Here is a 6,000-nt window from a genome sequence, read left to right as displayed (position 1 = left end):
TCCACTCCACTTCCACAGCAAGACAAAGACTGACTGTTTAATGCAACCTCGGGTTCCGATTATGCAACCATCGGCGTAGGAGCACTGCAGTCGCGGGGAGGAGTTGCATCCGTTCTGCGGTGGTATGACTCACGGCAAATTGCAGCCGCGGCGCGCACTTGATTGTACGCACTGTATCAAAAAGTTCCAGAAATTTGAATTTTGCGTGCGAATGGTTCTGAGTACATCAAAATACTGCTAGGTGTACCCCCACACACCCTTCTTGAATCAGTGTTGCAAGCAGTGTTCAGTTGAGTGGTTGGGTCTATTGTTGGTGAACGTATTTCCATTGTTGTGTTTCCGTGAGTTTGAGGTTTTGTAATGGCTGACCTGAGAGAGCAGCGAGTCTGTATAAAGTTTTGTTTCAAACTTGGGAAACCCGCTGCAGAAATGCACCAAATGTTGAAGCAAGCTTCAACAACTTCAACAACAGCTTCAAGAGGATCCAAACTCTCTTTCGAAGGTTGTCACTGGAGATGAAAGTTGGGTTTATGGCTATGACCCTGAAAGCAAGCATCAATTGTCGCAATGGAAGAGCCCTTCTTCACCTCGGCCAAAAAACGCTTGACATGTCAAGAGCAACATTAAGTCCATGTTGATCTGTTTTGTTTATACTGGTGGGATTGTTCATAAGGAGTTCGTCCCTCCTGGTCAGACAGTCAATGAGGGAGGACATGGGGAGAAATCGTCCTGAGAAGTGGCGCACAAACGACTGGGTACTCCACCATGACAACACACGACCACCTAGGGCTTGCGCTGTGCAAAAATTTTTGGCTATAAACAAGATGGCAATTGTTTCCCACCCACCGTACTCGACACTTAGCTCCATGAGACTTATTTCTCTTCCCCAAGATCAAAATCAAGTTGAAGGGGTGAAGATTTGATACAGTTGAGGAAATTCAAACTGAAACGCAGATGGTGCTAAACACCGTAACAAAGAAAAACTTCCAGGATGCATTTCAAAAGTGGCAGAAACACTGGAATCGGCGTATGTGCTCCCAAGGGGACTACTTTGAAGGTAATGGTGCATAATAAGATCCAGGTAAGACGTAATAGTTTCTATTACCATATTTTGGGAACTTTTGGATAGCACCACGTATTTTAAGGTTAACACAATCAAACGCCTTTTGTAAATCACAAAAAAATGCCTCCCACCACTAATTTATTATTCATCGCAGTTAAAACATTATTTATCAATGCAAAAGCTGCCTTCTCAGTCAAGAAGTGTCCTAAAACCATACTGTTCATGTACCAACAGATTAATTGCCTCAATACGAGTAATAAGTCTCGCATATATGAGTTTTTCAATGATCTTAGAAAAAGAAGTCAACAATGATATAGGTCTACAGTTGGATATATCATGTGTTTTCCCTTTTTTTTAAATAGTGGTTTAACTATGGCAAATTTTAATCTATCAGGAAAAATACCAATATTAAGTACTGCATTACAAATATAAGTGGAGAAATTATAAATGGTGAACTTAATTTTATTATTCTGTTTGAAATTTCATATCCACTTGAATTTTTAGTCTTTAATGATTTAATAATTTTTTCAATTTCATAAGTGGAGGTATACTGCCAATTCATTTTTGAAAAAGGTCTACTAAACGTATTTACTAAGTAATTGATTGGATTGGATGAATTCGAGCTTATATATGTATTATTATCTGATATGATAGATTATAGGATATTGGTGGGAAAGCCAGAAGGAAAGAGACCACAGGGAAGACCAAGGCGTAGGTGGGTGGACAATATTATAATGGATCTTAGAGAGATAGGATGGGATGGCATGGATTGGATAGATCTGGCTCAGGATAGGGACCAGTGGAGGGCTCTTGTGAACACGGTGATGAACCTTCGGGTTCCATAAAATGCTGGGAAATTCTTGAGTAGCTGCAGAATTGGTGGCTCCTCCAGAAGGGCTCAGCTCCATGAGTGAGTAAGTAAGTAAGTAAGTAAGTAAGTATGATAGAATCAGATATAGATAGAAAGTGTTTGTTAAAAGCATTTGCAGTTTTGTTCCGATTCGTTATTACTTCATTATCTACCATTATGGAATGAATACCTTTATCCCTTTTTATTTTCCTTTTATCCTCATTTATTATTTTCCAGGTACTTTTCAATTTATTATTAGAATTAAGAATAATTCTACTGTAGCTATTATTACTTTTCATATTTTACAGTATTGTTTATAATATATTTTAAGATTTAAACCATTACTATGTCTGCATAATAATAAGAGTTCTCTCTTTTACAAGAGGTCATTATCCCTTTTGTAATCCATTTATACTTAATATTATTATATTTGATTTCCTTTTTTTGGGAAACAGGCATAAAAACATCTTAAATAAGTATTATGAAAGTTATTAAACATATTAATATTATTATTATTCCAAAAAATATCCCACTGTTCCCAACTTAATAACATTTGAAATTCAGCTATATTATTTTTATTAATGTTTCTAGCAAGGATAGATCCAAATGTATTATTAGGTACAGTAATATTCTTAAATGTTATGAGCTGGGCATCATGATCAGACAGTCCATTAATACGTGGGATGGCTGCCTCTTAGCCTCAAGCTGGGACTATGTCGGGATTTCACGTGGTGACTTATAGTGGCCAACGTTACTCAGCCACTCATCGGAGCCAACTTCCTCTCTCATTTCGGCCTCCTGGTGGACTGCAAAAACAACTGCCTACTGCGTACTCAATTAGTTGTCTTCCCCAGCACAACCAGCCAACTCACTGATTCCCAGCGTGAAGCCCATCAGTAGCGACGACGAGCTCCAATTACTTTGGCAGTCGAACACCGCTTTGTGGCTCGAGAAGCTACCAATCCCCAGTACCACAGTGTCCATCTACTGCGATACTTCTGCCGGGAAACCTCGGCCGTACATTCCAGCTCCTCTACGCCTCCAAGCGTTCTAGTCTGTCTATGATTTGTCACACCCAGACACCAAAGCAATTGCGAAACTGGTCGCAAATTGTTTTGGGTGGCCAGGCGAGCAGAGGGATAGCCGCACCTGGGCAAAGGCTTGCCAATCCTGCCAATGCTCCAAAGTCTCACACGACACAGTCACTCCATTGGGTGACTTTACTCCGCCGGCAGCCAAATTTCTTCACGTCCATACAGACGTCGTGGGACCCCTTCCAACATCAAGAGGCTACAAATACTGCCTCACTGCAGTCGACCATTTCACCCGCTGGCCAGAAGTCATCCCCATCCTGGATATCACAGCCGACACAGTGGGATTCGCCCTACTGACCAGATGGATATCCCGCTTAGGTTGCCAGCAGACCATCACCACCGACCAGAGACATCAGTTTGAATCTCAACTCTTCCACTCCCAAGCTCTGTGGCATTCAACTCTTGCAGACAACCGCCCACCACCCAGCAGCTAATGGACTCATGGATCGTTTCCACTGGACACTAAGGCAGCCATCATGTGCCATGCAGACCAACACTAGACAGAAGCCCTTCCCCTGGTTTTCCTCGCAATCCGCACGGCATTCAAAGAGGACCTCCAGGCATCAGTAGCTCAGCTCGTGTACGGTGAGCCACTAAGAATACCAGGAGAGCTGCTGACTCTGATTGCCGATCCATTTGATCCAGCGCACCTCATCACCAAGCTCCGCAAATATATGACCCGCCTTACTCAAATTCCAGCAACACGCCATGCTTTTTTGACTACATTCGTGCACAGCGACCTCGAGAAGTGCACTCACATCTTCCTCCGGCAGGACACGACTCGCAGAGCGTTGGAGCACCCCTACAGCGGCCCCTACTGGGTCCTGTCATGGAATGAGAAGACAATGTAAATCCTCGTGCACAGCAGGCCCATCACTGTGTCAACCGATAGGGTCACACCTACCTACATGCTGAACGAGATGGTCCGTGGGACCACCACCAACACCTTCAACCCTACAGCTGATGCAACCCCAACCACGGCTCGGCATGCCGTGCCACCACCGCCTGTAGCACGAACTACACGCTTCAGGCATCACGTGTGTTTTCCTGCTCGCTTCAACAGCTGAGCAAACATCTCCACAGGGGGGGTGATGTGGGTACTATCCACATTCAAAAAAATGTTACAGTGACACCCTGGAGACCGGCATTTTTAAATCTAGTACCCTAACTTCTGCACTGTTCACTTTAAAAATTAATATAAAATCTCCTAATTAATTTTATAACTTAAAATTTTTAGAGAGCACTTACCAATGGTCCTAGAAGTGCTTGAGAGTGTGATATTTCTGGAAACATTCCCCACTGTGAAGTGGCATTACACAGAACTTGCACATGTAGACAGTCATACTCCTTTTGTTGTGTACTGCACAAACACGGCATCTTCTAGAGGGCTGCTTCCCCTTGGCATGTTCATTCTTCACAATTTTCACAAGGGTATGTTTCCGCATATCACCTGAGAGTCGCCCAGGGGGGTCCACATGAGGCCTGCGTGGAGTGGGAGTAGACAGCCCCGCTCGTACTAAGACTGTGTCTGCTGCCGGTTCTGCCGCCACCGTGTGGTCTGTAGCCCAGGCCTTTGCCACATTCAGCAGAAATTCTTTGTATTTCAATTCCAAATTAGGGTTTAGATTTTTGTAAACCAAAAATGAATTGAAAATGGCACAATTTATAAGCCACAAAGCAACTTTCTTTGTCCACTTTATTGTTTTCCTAGGAAGAGAATAATAGACCAAGTACTGATCGTCTCTATCAACTCCCTTCATGAACATATTATACTCAGAAACACAAATAGGCTTCTTTACCTGTCCATGTCTCCTCTGAACATCAACCATGCTTGAATTGTGAATTGTGGAAATCATATTCACAACATGAGTATCCCTCCAGGACTGAAGAAGAATATCCCCCTTCCTCCTGAATGTGGTTTCACCACATTTCAAAGATTTAGATTCCTCTTTCAGATCTGGAGGAAGGCCTCTGTTCACCCTAATTGTTCCACAAACACGTATTTTTCTCGAAAGAAGGTATTCTGCAGTTCCCACACTGTTATAATAATTGTCTTGATAGACATGGTAATTTTGATCAAGATAGGGTTCCAAAACGGAAACAATAGTTTCTTGTAATTTCTTTCCTTCACCAGAATAAATTTCTAAATTTCCAATATAGCGTGAAGTGCTTTCACTAACTACACGAACAAGTAGGCCATACTTTGTAAGTTTCCCAGGATTATATGTTCGAATATGAAGCTTTCCCCTCCAAGGAATCACAGATTCGTCCAAAGACAGTTGTTGGTTTGGCTTATAAACAGTCTGAAATTTCTGAATGAAGAAGTTCAATAAGGGCTGAATTTTGAAAAGCCTGCTTGTCGATTGTGGTTGCAGTTCATTATTATTGAAATGCAAACACCACCAAATTTGCTCAAATCTCTTACGGCTCATTAGTTTGCCAAAAATTGGAATTTCTAAAAATGGATCTGTTGACCAATACTCTTTCAGATTATCCATCCTTGTATGGCCCATTAGAAAGATAATTGCAAAAAATTTTCTCATTTCTGCTGAAGTGACATCCACCCACTTCAACGCCTTATAACTTCTGTCATAATGTTCACGGTGTTGGAGATAGTATCTGTTAGTTTCCTGACTTAACATGTCAAAGAAAGTATCTCCAAAAAACAGTTCTGCTACTTCAGACACTTGCGTTGGGTCCGATGGAATCTGTTTCACCCCCGGATTTCCAGTAAACTGTCCCAAAGTAGGCGTTTTGTCTACTTTTCCCCATGTGGCTGTCTCCGCAATATTACTACCCGCATTTTCATCAGAGGTACTTTCACTTTTAATGTCTGTGGCCACAATTCCTTGTTGTCCCCTGTCACTGCCACTGTCTGAGTCACTATCACTACTCCTGTCACAAGGCACGTCAGACAACTCATCAGAGAACAAGTCAGATATTTCTTGTTCTCCGAGAGATCGCTTGGTCTTCAACCGCTTTCGTCCTTGATC

This window comes from Cryptotermes secundus, unplaced genomic scaffold (genome assembly GCF_002891405.2).
Source record: "Cryptotermes secundus unplaced genomic scaffold, Csec_1.0 scaffold124, whole genome shotgun sequence".
NCBI classification, from domain to species: Eukaryota; Metazoa; Arthropoda; class Insecta; order Blattodea; family Kalotermitidae; genus Cryptotermes; species Cryptotermes secundus.
This window is presented reverse-complemented; position numbering follows the sequence as displayed.